This window comes from Gigantopelta aegis, chromosome 6 (assembly GCF_016097555.1).
Source record: "Gigantopelta aegis isolate Gae_Host chromosome 6, Gae_host_genome, whole genome shotgun sequence".
In the NCBI taxonomy this organism is placed as follows: domain Eukaryota; kingdom Metazoa; phylum Mollusca; class Gastropoda; order Neomphalida; family Peltospiridae; genus Gigantopelta; species Gigantopelta aegis.
The window spans coordinates 44393388-44408745 of NC_054704.1; positions in this window are offsets into that span (position 1 = coordinate 44393388).

The following is a 15358-nucleotide window of genomic DNA, read 5'->3' on the forward strand; positions in this document are numbered from 1 at the left end:
TTTCCATAGACAGGACAGCACATACCACAGCCTTTAAGTACAGGTAGTTGGGAACTGGTGGTGTTGGGGCGGAGAGATCAATGTATATGAGAAGGGGGTTGGGCAGCGGAAATATGCTTTAGTTAAAGTTTGTTTTGTTTAACACCACGAAACAATAGTTGTGACATACGGTCTATTTTACGAACGAAACTGTTCTCCGACGTACGTGAGCCAGATTGATGTATCTATGTCGGAGAGTCAGGAAGGTTTGAACATAGATTCTTATGAAAACATATGTGTAGAGTTCAGATCTGCAACTCTGACTTGACTAAACATGTATGTGTACTGGGTATTTGCATACGTTTAATGGTATATCAAAGTAAAGAATGTTGTTGATCTGCAGCTACCCAAAAACAACAGTCCACGGGACAGACGCCACATGTCAGTTATACTATTATAGGGGAGATTAAACTCTTAAACAGTTTTTCATGACGCCTAATATCCAAGCGTGCCATGTTGGTTTGCTGAATGTTCCTAATTGGCTAATTCCACCTACATGTTCAAGGTCAAATGAAGGTCATTGTTGTCCGTCTTGTGGACTATAGTTTTGAGGTATCAGCAGATAGACAAAAATGCGACGTTGACGTACAATTAAAAGTATGCAAATACCCAGTAAACGTACATGTTTAGGTGGTAAGAGTTAAAGTTTGTTTTGTTTAACGACACCACTGGAGCACATTGATTAATTAATCACCGGCTATTGGATGTCAAACATTTGGTAATTCTGACTCATAGTCATCAGTGTTTCTAATTGAGCGAGGGATCTTTTATATGCACTTTCCCACAAACAGGAAAGCACATACCACAGCCTTTGTCCAGTTTTGGTGTACTAGTTGGAACGAAAAAACCCCAACCCAATCAGTTATGGATCCACCGAGGTGGTTTGATCCTACGACGCAAGCACCTCAGGCGAGAGCTCAAGCGACTGAACTAAATCCTGCCCCAGGTGGTAAGAGTTGCAGATCTGAAATGTTTACATATGTTTACCTGAGAATCAATGTTCAAACCTTCCTGACTCTAAGACATAGATAAATCGACTTGGATCCTGGACTATTAACAAAAGAAGCCATTTCCGTTTGTTCTGATTAGTTAATGAATATTAAACTATTTGAAAATTAATGGTCATAAATTTATTATAGGTATGGATTTAAGAAGTAGACACACAAAAAATCGGTTAAAAGAAGAATTACAATAATTAGTGTGATTATATTCGTGCGTACGTGTAGTTAATGTTGAATGCTATTTCAAGCATGCTGCCCTTGGTACGCAACTGGTAGCTTGCAGCTTTAACGTTTGTCCAGGTAGGTAGGTCGGTAACTGGTTTAACGTGCTCATATATCACTGGGGTTTCAAACACGCCCATCCCGAGTCCTGCCTCTGATAAGATCGGGGGCCTGGCTCGTGATAGGAAATTCTTACACACTAGGGACAATTTGGAAATTTAGATTATTAATTTAAAAAAAAAAAAAAAAAAAAAGGTCTATGAAGCAAGGCATGATTGGCAACTAAGGTTTTTTTAAATATATAGTTTGCGTTTTATATACAAGATGCAACAGTCGTCTGTGGCTTACACTCTCGCTTTGTGGCGAGACGTAGCTTAGAGGTAAAGAGCTCGCCTGATCTGGGATCGATTCCCGTCAGTGCGCTCATTGGGTTATTTCTCGTCCCAACCAATGCGCCATGACTGGTATACCAAAGGCCGATGTGTCTGTGGAATAGTGCATATAAAAGATCCCTTGCTACTAATGTAAAATTACTAAATGTCATCATGAAGATAAGAAAATTGAAAAAGTGGTTTCTTTAACGACACCACTAGATCCCATTAGTTAATTAAGTACATGTATCTGGTTCTAGGTAACTGTGTGTCCAACATGTAGTGATCCTATTAAAAATTAAATCTGTAGCAGGTCGCGGGGGCGAGACGTAGCCCAGTGGTAAAGCGCTCGCTTGATGCGCGGTCGGTTTACGATCGATCCCCGTCAGAGGGCCCATTTGGGCTATTTCTCGTTCCAACCAGTGCACCACGACTGGTATATCACAGGCCGTGGTATGTGCTATCCTGTCTGTGGAATGGTGCATATAAAAGATCTCTTGCTGTTAATCGAAAAGAGTAGCCTATGAAGTGGTGACAGCGGGTTTCCTCTCTTAATATCTGTGTGGTCCTTAACCATATGTTTGACGCCATATAACCATAAATAAAATGTGTTGAGTGGGTCGTTAAATAAAAGATTTCCTTCCTTCTGTAGCAGATCGCTGACCAACTCAGACATACGCAGACGCCTGCGTCAAACAGATTTGTCGCAAATCTGATACAGATCGTCTGTGACTGTTCCTATTAAAAACAAGGTTTATCAATTGCTTTATCTGACCGACGCTCCCGTAAAGAGTTAAATCTGGCTTCTCTTTGCCGTTCTTGGCAGATACCACATACTATAATTATATATATATATATATATATATATATATATATATATATATATATATATATATATATATATATATATATATCAAACATATTAAAAGATTTACCTCTTATATTGTTCATCGATTAAACACCAACGATTTGGTATTTTGAGTGTTCAGAAAAAGAAACAAACCCAATGTGACGACACTTACATAAACAATTTAAGTATTCATGATCATGGAAGAGAACCAGATTATAATATGAAGAGTTCAGGCGCAAAACGCGATATAAACCATTTTCTTTCTTTTTTTAGTTAAAGCCATTATTGTATGTCAGTAAGGGCTAATCGTAAGCCCGCTGATTTGCCGCAAAACGCGATTGATCCTTATGAAATTGTATTGGGTAAATCCCGGGGGTTTTTTAAATTCAAAACGCGACATACGCCAATTAAAAAAAAAATCACTTTTACTGAAATTGTAAATGGATATATCGCGTTTTGCGCCTAAACTCTATATTATAAACGTAAGAAACAATAATTTGGGGTTATCAACAAAGCGTCTTATAATATACATTTTCAAACATATAAATGATAATGACGTATAATGATAAGTTCTTTGTAGGGAGACAAAGCAAACAGTCAGGACAGCACACACCACGTTGGAAACTCGTTGAGACAGGAAATAAAAAAAATAATATGTACTTTGTAGGCAGGCAAAGCAAACAACCTTGAAAGACACAGTATGAATGAATGAATGTTTAACGACACCCCAGCACGAAAAATATATCGGCTATTGGGTGTCAAACTATGGTAATGCAAATAAATAAAGTGATGATCAACATCAATATAAAAATTCATGACTTAAACAAAAACAGTGTAAAGAACTGTGCAAAAGCACAAATATCACAGAATTTTACGGATACTGAATTTTACTCAAAACTTCAATTGTGTGCTGTATTGGCCATTCTCAAAGAGAATGTTACACCCCTGCACCACGGTGAGGTTACAGTACGCGCAGGGGCTGAAAGACACAGAGTCGGAATGATTATAAATGCACTTATAAATTTAAATTTTAGTAAAAAGAAGATGAAGGCCATACTCATACACAAAGACAGATCGCCAAGCATACACAAACGGGTTAACACAGGGTCGGTTTCCATAGCGAATTACACAGTGGGCCAGCTGAATACATACAGACGCAAAGTAAAATATGGAATATGGACAGGCAGGAACGGAAGGAAGGAAGACGTTTGTGTAGGCCAAGAAAAACAGGCATGTATTCGGAAGTAAGATGAAAGTTAAAGTTAACGTTTGTTTTGTTTAACGACACTACCAGATCACATTGATGTATTAATCATCGGCTATTGGATGCCAAACATTTGGTAATTGTAACATATAGTCTTAGAGAGGAAACCCGCTACATTTTACCATTGGCTGCGAGGGATATTTTATATGCACCATCCCACAGACAGGATAGCACATACCACGACCTTTGGTGTGCCAATTGTGGTGCACTGGCTGGAACGAGAAATAGGTCAATGGGCCCATCGACGGGGATCGATCCCAGACCGACCGCACAAAGCGAGCGCTTTACCACTGGACTACGTCCCACCCCGAAGTAAGATAACAGAAAGATATTAGAATGATAGTCCGAAAAGGGCATATAAATCAGAATGTTAGACTAACAAGGTAACGTTAAAAAAAGTTAAATGTATTTGTCAATGTTAGCACTAGAGCGCATTGGTGTATTACTCATCGGCTATTGGACGTCAGAAATTAGTTAATTTGCAGCAAGGGCGTTTTTATATGCACTTTCCCCACATATAGGACAGCGCATACCACGTTGGGCGATGGTTGGTAACAGGAAATTTAAAAACCAAGTGGATTTGATCATTCGACCCAAGCAGCTCAGGCGAATGCTCTACTCATTGATCTAGATCCCGCCCGTCCACAAAATAACAAGACCAGAAAAGTAGCAGACAAGGCAACTGCGCTAGAATGCTAAGTAGACAAGGAAACCCAGTTCGGAATGCTACGCAAACAAAGTAGCTAGGCCAGAACATCAAACAGACAAGAAAACTAGGTTAGAACGCTAAACAGAAGAGGCATATAGGCCAGAACGCTAAGCCGCAAGAAACCTAGACCAGAACGCAAAGCAGACAAGGCATTTGGGTCTGAAAGCTAAGCAGCAAAAAACTTAGGTCAAACAGCTAAGCAGCAAGAAACCTATAGGTTAGAAAGCTAACCAGCAAGATTCCTATAGATTAGAAAGCTAAGCAACAAGAAACCTAGGTCAAAATGCTACGCAGCTATAAAACTAGGTCAAACAGCTAAGTAGCAAGAAACCTAGGTCAGAAAGCTAACCAAACAAGGAAATTAGACCAAGAATGTAGGGAGTCAAGACAAATAAACCAGAAGACGGACAAGTCAAATGTACAAAGATGAAAAATGCGAAAGCACATGTGCTAGAAATGTAAATAAAGACCAGCAACAATGACGACAACAATAATAATATTTAAACAACCACCACTACATCGACATCAAAACGCAGTCACAATGATAAGCGAAGTGGATCAGAAAGTTAATCGAGCAAGGTGACGGGAACTAGTCAAATAGTTTGGAAGGGTTTAGCGAAACACGGCTGGTTGAACTTAGACTTGTAACAGACCAACACAGAAGACAGACAAGTGAAATAAGAGCATCTAAACATGGGGTGGGACTCTTCCCTTAACCCCCCACCCCCAAAAAACAAAACAAAAAACAGAGAAACACACACACACACACACACACACACACACACACACACACACACATATCTTAGACAACAACAACAAAAACTCCAACAGAAAACAAACCAGAAAAGAACATGTTTTACGCAAGACGTGTATTTGATGGCAACGATTCCATTAGAGCTCGGCCGATTTAGATTTGCAAACAGCCACTTACTGATTCTGCCGGCATCACCGATTTAACCGAGGTGCGTTCATGAACAGATTGCACGCGCGATCAATTGGCGCGGATTTCCTCGCCGGATAATCTGTTAGGACAAGACGCGGGCCGGGATTGATCTCGGGTAATGATCATCACCAGCCATTTGTTAATGCCACGATTTACGATCCCGACGTCAAAGTAAAGTACGGCAATGGAGGCGTGATAACCTAATTTCAACATTTTAAAAGAAATCTTTCTTCTTTTTTACGGAGGTTGAAATAAAAGTAAAACAGGGTAATAGATGCTGAGGTCGTAAAGGTGAAGGAGTGTCAAAATGAGGACCATAGTAACGATATTGGAAGTGGAGAGTACAACATATTTAGGGGGTGCGAGGTGCGTGTTCCCAGAAGGAACGTTTATTGTTGGGTGGTGCCAAGCTTAAAGCTGTTTGAAAAGATTATATTTTTGTTTGTAGGTCCCATATTTAATAGGATCAAAGACTTTCATTGTGTAGTCTTGAAACAGGATCGGGATAAATGCCGCATGAAGTCCACGGTTCGTTTACGCCTGGATGGCCGAAATGACTATTTTGTTACTCGCTTCCAACCTCTGATGATAATTTCTAATGACGATGGTAATATGATTAGTGTTCGCCTATATCCAGTGAAGGTATACGGACACAATACTGGAAGCAAAAATCTACTTTCTGGGCTAACAAGATCATTGGTTAATTGGTTAGTGTGGGGCAAGAAATCCAATTGACATTTTGAAATTGTTTTGAGACAGGAATGCGTGAATGATACATTATTGACATTGTTTAAAAATAAGTTTTAAACATATTTTTTTTTGTGTGTGGGAAGTATCAAGGGTTTTGGCATTGATATAAGAGCCATGTGATATTAGTTGGAATTAGAAATACAAACACTGGTGTCCAAAGGTCAAACGTTGCGAATGGATTCTACGAATTGTTTTCTCAGACACTCATCACTGATCATTCTGACATTCTGTTCTTCGTAGCTTTAAATTTAATATAGTCTCCTCTTTGGTCACATATCACTTGAAAACAAATATATATATATTATATAAACATTAATGTTTCGTGTTAAAGTATTACAATTTGCTTGGTTATCAAAACACTAGTGGATGGTGTTAAAGTATTACAGTTTGCTTGGTTATCAAAACACTAGTGGCTGGTGTTAAAGTATTACAGTTTGCTTGGTTATCAAAACACTAGTGGATGGTGTTAAAGTATTACAGTTTGCTTGGTTATCAAAACACTAGTGGATGGTGTTAAAGTATTACAGTTTGCTTGGTTATCAAAACACTAGTGGATGGTGTTAAAGTATTACAGTTTGCTTGGTTATCAAAACACTAGTGGCTGGTGTTAAAGTATTACAGTTTGCTTGGTTATCAAAACACTAGTGGCTGGTGTTAAAGTATTACAGTTTGCTTGGTTATCAAAACACTAGTGGCTGGTGTTAAAGTATTACAGTTTGCTTGGTTATCAAAACACTAGTGGCTGGTGTTAAAGTATTACAGTTTGCTTGGTTATCAAAACACTAGTGGATGGTGTTAAAGTATTACAATTTGCTTGGTTATCAAAACACTAGTGGATGGTGTTAAAGTATTACAATTTGCTTGGTTATCAAAACACTAGTGGATGGTGTTAAAGTATTACAATTTGCTTGGTTATCAAAACACTAGTGGATGGTGTTAAAGTATTACAATTTGCTTGGTTATCAAAACACTAGTGGCTGGTGTTAAAGTATTACAATTTGCTTGGTTATCAAAACATTAGTGGCTGGTGTTAAAGTATTACAGTTTGCTTGGTTATCAAAACACTAGTGGATGGTGTTAAAGTATTACAATTTGCTTGTTTATCAAAACATTAGTGGATGGTGTTAAAGTATTAATTCTACATATTGATCATATTTGACACTGTTGATTATAGTATCCTGAACAAGAAAAGAAACACGAATATTATTATTTATTATTTTTAATTTTAAACAATTCAGTCTGAATCACATTAATTTTTGTGTCTATTAAAATTACCAATGTTCTTGTGCAGATTTTAGGCCCATTTGTGACAATCTATTTACCGAATTAATTTTATCATGATACACACTATGTATTAGGGTCTCCACAAGTACTCGGGCACGGATCGAGCCTAGCCAGAATCGGGTCCGTTCGCACGACTCGAGTACCCGTACAAGGTGGAATTCAATGATCAACTATAATACAATGGACAATATAGGACAATAATTTCAGCAGTAGATAATCAACGATACAAGTTACACAATAATTATATGACCATGCGCTAGATTCTCTTTTCAATCTGGTCGTCCGTCCGTGTCAATACTGAACGTATCAATCGGTTGTAAATGCAATACAATGACATGATTTGGCATCCATATTCAGCGATGGAATTAAGATGTATAATGCCATTTTACTTTAGTCCTTAATCTTATTATCATCTAGTGTAATTGACGTTCTAGTGGGACGTATCACTTTGGTATGTACCAAGATATTTTAACCACATGGGTAAACAATATAATATATTCCCTTTCTTTGTTGTTTAATATATTATTGTACAAAATAGGCCTACTAAGAAACGGAACATGCAACACAGAATTCCTCAGCTTTTGTTTTCTAAACTATTATCATCAGCTCTGGTATTTGCATAAAGCTTAACTTGGAATTCCAAGGCACTATTTGAATATATGCAACTCTGTTACGTCGACACTGATTTTGTAATTATCCATGAATGCGTTTTCCTGATAAAAGGTGCATTTGCTAATTTTTCGTATGAACGCACCAGCACTAAGTCCCACGTTGGTTTCACTTAATACGCAGGCACCACTGAATACGCAGTCATACTTTCCGCATGGCTTAACACAGTTTTATGATATTTGCACATAAAGCTGAAGGTGTTGTTTTTTCTCTCGCCCTTCTTCTTCTTCTTCTTCTCCTTCGTGAACGTAACGTCAGATACAATCGGATAACGAGATTTCGCAAGAAATCAAATTCTTTTCGACAGGTTCCTGGTAAATTCAATTACTGTCAGTTCGCACAGGTTCGAGCTGATTTGTGTTGTCGAAATGTTACTGTATGGCTTTCTGTTGCCCACGTTTCCTCTAGCTGTATTCTGTTTAGGTCTAAAAAAAAATGTGTGTGTTTTTTTCTGGGAACGTGCCGAAAACAAAAATTTAGGTAGTGTTGGTCGACATTTAAAACAAATTGTTTACTACATAATTCACCTCTGCAGACTCAGATTTATAATATATTAAACGAGCTTCCATTTCGTATCATCTTTATGTTCTGAGTGAAATGGTTTTCAATTGTCACGAGCTATAGCGAGTGACAATGAAACTTATTTCACGATGGATTATAAAAAATAATACGAAATGGTAGCGAGCTTAATATCCTATTTATTACGCATGATCGTTTTCAATTTATGTCACTGAACTCGTTTAATTAACGTTCAGGTAAGGTCGTAGTGTCCCAATCGTAAACATTTGTTTCGTTTAACGACACCACTAGAACATATTGATTTATTAAACATCTGCTATTGGATGTCAAACATTTGGTAATTTTGACATATAGTCTTAGAGTGGAAACTATCTACATTTTTCCATTAGTAGAAAGAGATCTTTTATATGCACCATCATGCACAGACATGGCAGCACATTTGATATACCAGTCGTGGTGCACTGACTGGACTGTCTGTCAAGGACATGGGGTAATTGTTAATTCTTTATATGCACCATCCCAGAGACAGGATAGCACGTACCACGGCATTTGATATACAAGTAGGTGAACACTGGCTGGAACGAGAAATATCCCAAATTGGCCCACCGTCGGGGATCGATCCTAGACCGACCGCACACCAGGCGAACGCATTATCACTGGGCTACGTACCGCACCTTAAATGTTTTGGTTTACAGTTGTCTCTTGTGTGTATGTAACGTCGCGATCCAGAAAACACACAATCTGTTTCAGCCTTGGTTGTATACTACTCGAGTCGCGCGAGGGCGGGGGTGGTGGTCCACAGAGAGGCTTCGATCGTACGACCAAAGAACCTCAGGCACGTCATCTACCGACTAACCTTGTTCTATGACAAATAGAAAGACACCGAATTTGTCGTAATTGAACACTGAAGCATGACGTAATCTGTAATTTAATGGGAAAAAACCCCACTGTAATAACAACAAAAATGTTTTCTCTTCGTAATAAATAGGTTCAGAACCTTTAAAATTGATTTTACATTACAAGACATTAACGCCGCTACAAAAGGTTCGGCGGATACAGTACAGATATGAGCAACGTTTAATATAGATGTATTTCTACACGGTGTCTTATTTGAAACCTGTAACCTTTCTGTTCCACTGCATTCAGAAGAAAATGTATTTCCATCTACATAAATATACGTGTTTCTTTGACGTGCAATGTAATATCTCTTGGATCGCCTAACGAAAATATCAGAAAGATGCAGTCGTTATGGAAACAATTATCAGGACATTCAATATTTATTCTTAATTCAAAATCGATATAATCTGATTCCTTATCAACATTTCATGGCCGAATTTTGACAATGTGTTCATCTGGTTGGAATATACTTCCCTAAAGAGATTTCGCCGTCAAGTGGTATATTGTTATTGTTTCCGTTATAATGTGCTGTATAGAGCAGTTTGTTTGCTTCAAGCTTTTTCGGTCGATACGCGTCCATTTTATGTCCATTTTATGTGCAAATGTAATGGCAAATCGTGCCAATTTGTATGATAAACAAATATTTTGACAACGGACATATAATGCATGTGTTAAAGGCAGGGTCGCTCGCATATCACTTGTCCTTATAGGTAGTAGTCTACCAAATAGCATCTCGTCCAGGTCAAAGTTCGAGGTGCATCTAACTTTTTACACATCACTTCATAGTTCCTCGAATGCCATTGGTGACATATGTGACAGGACTTGTTGTAATAAAGTGTCATTTTATATGACCAAAAACGTGCTGTGATTTGATTTGAACTAGTGTTACTGCGATGCTTGAATGATAGGTGGGATGTCATAAAAATAAGATTGTCAATGTTTGTGCGGGACAGCGGTTATGAAGGTCGCTTCCTGTTATCTCAGAAACTAGCAGCTTGACCCCCACCACCATTTTCTGTGATTTATTTCAAGGGTGAGACGTTCTAGTATTTATATCTGTTGTGTGTATATTGATTGATACATTGCATGTAACAGCTATAGCCCCATATTTTACTATAGTCGTCTATGAGATTTTATTTGGGGTTACACACCCTATAAGGAAGGGAATGTTTTATTTAACGACGCACTTAACACATTTCATTTACGGTTATATGGCGTCAAACATATGCCCATGTAGTGGCGACAGCGGGTTTCCTCTCAAAATCTGTGTAGTCCTTAAACATATGTCTGACGCCATATAACCGTAAATAAAATATGTTGAGTGCGTCGTTAAATAAAACATTTCTTTCTTTTTCTTTTTTTTCAAACATATGGTTAAGGACAACACAGATATTGATAGAGGAAACCCACTGTCGCCACTTTATGGGCTACTCTTTTCTGTTAGCAGCAAGGGATATTTTATATGCACCATCCCACAGACAGGATAACACATATCACGGCCTTTGTTACACCAGTCGGGGATCGATCCTGGACCGACCGCGCATCAAGCGAACGTTTTACCAATGGGCTACGTCCCGCCCCCCCCCCCCCCCCACACACACACCCTATAAAGGTGCGCATTGCATGACTTGAAATGTACACTGCGAGTGTTTTCAGCTGATGGTCGTTATCATCGACAATTTGTACAACTATAGTCAGGTAAAAAAAAAAATGGACGAATTTATTTTGTTCTTTCTTCGTTTATCGCTACGTAGCCAACTATCTGTCATTTCTTTTCCGTTCATCTTGGTATGAAACAAAAAACATCCGCAAAGTTATGTGAGAACGGCTTTTTTCATACCCCGATGAACGTAAAAGAAATAACAGACAATCCTTAAATGTATACACATGTATTTGTATGCAATATTTTATCAGGTCATAAAACATTTAGTTTATCAACAGCTAGGTCGGGATTTAACTCAGTCGGTCTGGGATCGATCCCCGTTGGTGGTCCCATTGGGCTATTTCTCGTTCCAGCCAGTGCACCACGACTGGTATATCAAAGGCCGTGGTAAGTGCCATCCTGTCTGTGGGATGGTGCATATAAAAGATCCCTTGCTGCCAGTCGAAAAGAGTAGCCAATGAAGTGGCGACAACGGGTTTCCTCTCAGTATCTGTATGGTCCTTAACCACATGTCCGATGCCATATAACCGTAAATAAAATGTGTTGAGTGCGTCGTTAAATAAAACATTTCCTTTCCTTCCCTGTAATCCATCTCCTGAGGTACTAGATCGTAGAATCGAACATTCTTGGAAGACCCATCAACTGTTTGTTTCCCGTCCCAACCAGTGCTCCACGACTGGTATATCAAATGACGCGGAATGTTCTGTCTTGTCTTTAGGAAGGTGTATACAAGATATTAACTGCTGCTAATGGAAACATATACGAAGTTTCGTTTGAACACTACATAGAATGATCGAATGATTGACATCCAATAGGCGATGATTTAACAAACTAATGCGCTCTAGTGGTGTCGTTAAACAAATCAAAACTTTAACTTTCATTAATTGCTATTCAACCCTCTGTTTAAATAGTTACACAGATAATACAGTTCACTTTTATACAAGAAGAATAAAATAAAACGTAATTTAGAAATAAAAATATTGTATACTGTAAGCCAACTCCTACATATCATCATGACCCAGTTATTTCAGTCATAAATTCTTCTTCCATTCTTTCCCCTTCTGTGTTTCCATAAAATATATCAAGTAACTTAATAAAATACTGACCCATCCATCAACTACCATAATAGTGGATCAGGTTACATCCGCCAAACAGTTTAAGAGATGGCTTAATGATAGAGTTTTCAAAAGAGTGTCTTTGAAGAAGTATTCCTTAATATGAACGGAACGTAATGCTCCAATCGGGCGGCATTTTATTACGATTTATTCCTTCCCTCGTCAGTGTAACTGAGGCATAAATGTGTTCAAAATGTCTCGTTTATAACCTTTCGTTTTTAATGTTTTAGACCAGTGCAAATATATTTGGAGCTATAATATTCATGAAAGACATAATGTCATTCCATATAGGTCAAGTGTGAAGCAAACTTACATTTTTAAATAAATGTTTTTAAAATATATAAAATGATAAATGTATGTTTGGACTTAAACAGGAAGTTGAAGGTGATCTTTCTTTTATTCTAACTTAATGGCATGTGCGTTAAAAAATCTAATTAATAGTTTGGCGTCATGCAATTTCTGGTTAACATTATTTCAGCAAGATGACATTTCCAAAATGTCTGTTTTATATTCGTTGATTTTTAATGTTCTACACCATGAAGGTACCAGAAGCCATAGAAAAAATAGTGAAAGTATTCTTCGTGCATATTAAAATTATATATATATATATATATATATATATATATATATATATATATATATATATATATATATATATAAGTTGCCTAACAGCTAATGGCTTTAAACCATGGCAATTGCGTGTCAACAAATATAGGTATCTTATAAATATTCTATTTCTCGTTCGAGCCATTGCTCCACAACTGGTGTAACAAAGGCCGTGGTATGTACTGCTCTGTCTGCGGGATGGTGCATGTAAAAGATCCCTTGCTGCTAATCGAAAAGAGTAGCCCATGGTGTGGCGACAGCGGGTTTCCTCTCTCAGTGTCTGTGTGGTACTTGACCATATGTCTGACGCCATATAACCGTAAATAAAATGTGCTGAGTGCGTCGTTAAATAAAACATTTCCTTCCTTATAAATATTCGTTTTCTATACATAAAAGAGAGATCCAAGAAGAAAACGCTCGGTCAACTCTATCGGGAGACCTATGTGTTATTCACCCAATAGCTGAGAACCATATTATCTGTATTAACACGTTGTTAGCCATGTTTCATGTTGGAAAGCAAAATTAAAACCTACAAGACAACTTGTGACTTCTGTTATTTATTTAACATTCCGGTAAAACAACACAAGGAAAACGTACCGTGTCAGTATTGCGGACAGAAAGTACTGCGTCTGGTAGTCCTTTGCAGATTTTAAACATATTTGTTGTACGTGTGGTTTAAGTGGTATTTGGGGTATTTGTGAGAGTGATTGTATGTGTTTAAAGGCTTTTGATGTGTGAATGTAGAATAGTATATAAATGAACAAAATAACTAAATGACATCAGACACAAAATGTCAAACCTTCTCTCAAACCTCCAAAATAAAAACAAAAGGAGAGAGGGATAATATAACAGAATGTAATAAAATGTGGCAGTTCGTTGTGCAATGCCAATAATATTATATACTAATAAGTCTAAAATAAGCTTTCAATAAAATACTAAACTTGTGAACTACGTAAACTCGACTTTGGCAGCAAACCTATATAGTCCATGAGCCATTGAGGTCGGTCGGTACCACCTGGTGGGACGAATGCTCATAGTGATTTTTGTCACGGCCTACATCCCTGAAAATGTACGATAGTATAGCAGGGATCACAGCTTTCTGTGTGTATCTATTCGTGTTGTGACTCTACCCCTATTTCCACAACTGTTATATTTTCACAGAATTGCTAAATGGTGATTACATTACAATCATTGTAAAATATTTGTCAGGGCAGTTAGGAATAGAAAACTTGGAGGATTGGCAGATAATAGATTAGAGAATTGAGATATATTACTAATATTAAAATCCTTTGAAGATAACGGTCTCACATAACACCTGTTTGTAACGTTACAAAATGCAATTCACACAGTTTTATACACCCTCCTACCTCCTGATAATTTGAGAATGTCTTCTGTGTACAGTTATTTATCATACATATTAATGACATTACTGCAGAGGTATTGATTGGATAATACATATACATTATATTTTCTTAACCTTGCTTATGCATACTTTGTTATTTGATTAATGATGTTGACCTTATCGTGGTTGTTGTTGACGTCTTCGCAGTGGATGTCGTTGTGACAATAAATGTATTCCACCAGGTATTCTTTTCACACCCAGCTATTTTAACACCGTGGCATTTAACAAAAGTGGGAGGCTGTCTCATTTATCATATATTTTTTTCTATCAATATGAGATAGCGTGACAGCATATAGATATGTCCACACAACTAATTGAGGACAATATCGATAAACAGGACAAACTCAAATACGTGCTTATGGTCCTTCCCACAGGGAACGGGTTTGTTTTCCATACTATAGAATTTACTACAAGTTATTTATTTCTTGGCATTCCACCTTAACAATGTCAAAGCGCTCAATTTCCTCAATTTGCTCAATTTGAGCCATTGATGCTCTCTGGTTGTGGGAAAAACAGAATCTATCAGCCTTAATTTGGATGTCTTCATAACAATAGCTCTGAAATCATGTTAATAAGCAAAGAGAATAATTTGTGATTTAAAAAAACACAAATGTATCTTGCATGTGAAATCAGACCTTAAGACGTCATCAATTTATAGTCTTGAATGCGATATTTCCGTACATGCTTGTTCCAGTACCCGATTTTCATAACGATTTTGAGTTTGCATGGCCATGTCCCACAAATCAAGTGGAAGTAAAAAAAGAGGAAGAAGATAAAAGATTCGTAATTACGAGATCATCTCGGGCGGAATAAAACATCTTTGTGAGCGGCCGTGCGTCGTACGTAAAGCATCCATTTTCTTTGAAGAAGTCAATTCCTTTCTCGATATACAGTGGCTCTTGGAGTGTTAAGATAATAGATTTTCTCTGCACTAGGATACACTATTAGGCACTTGTATAGCGTTGCGCTGACGACGTGTACTAGTCTATTGTAACTGCTCTTACTGGCTCAGTCTGACTAGAGAAATTTTTCACATTGATTTATTTCCCAAAAC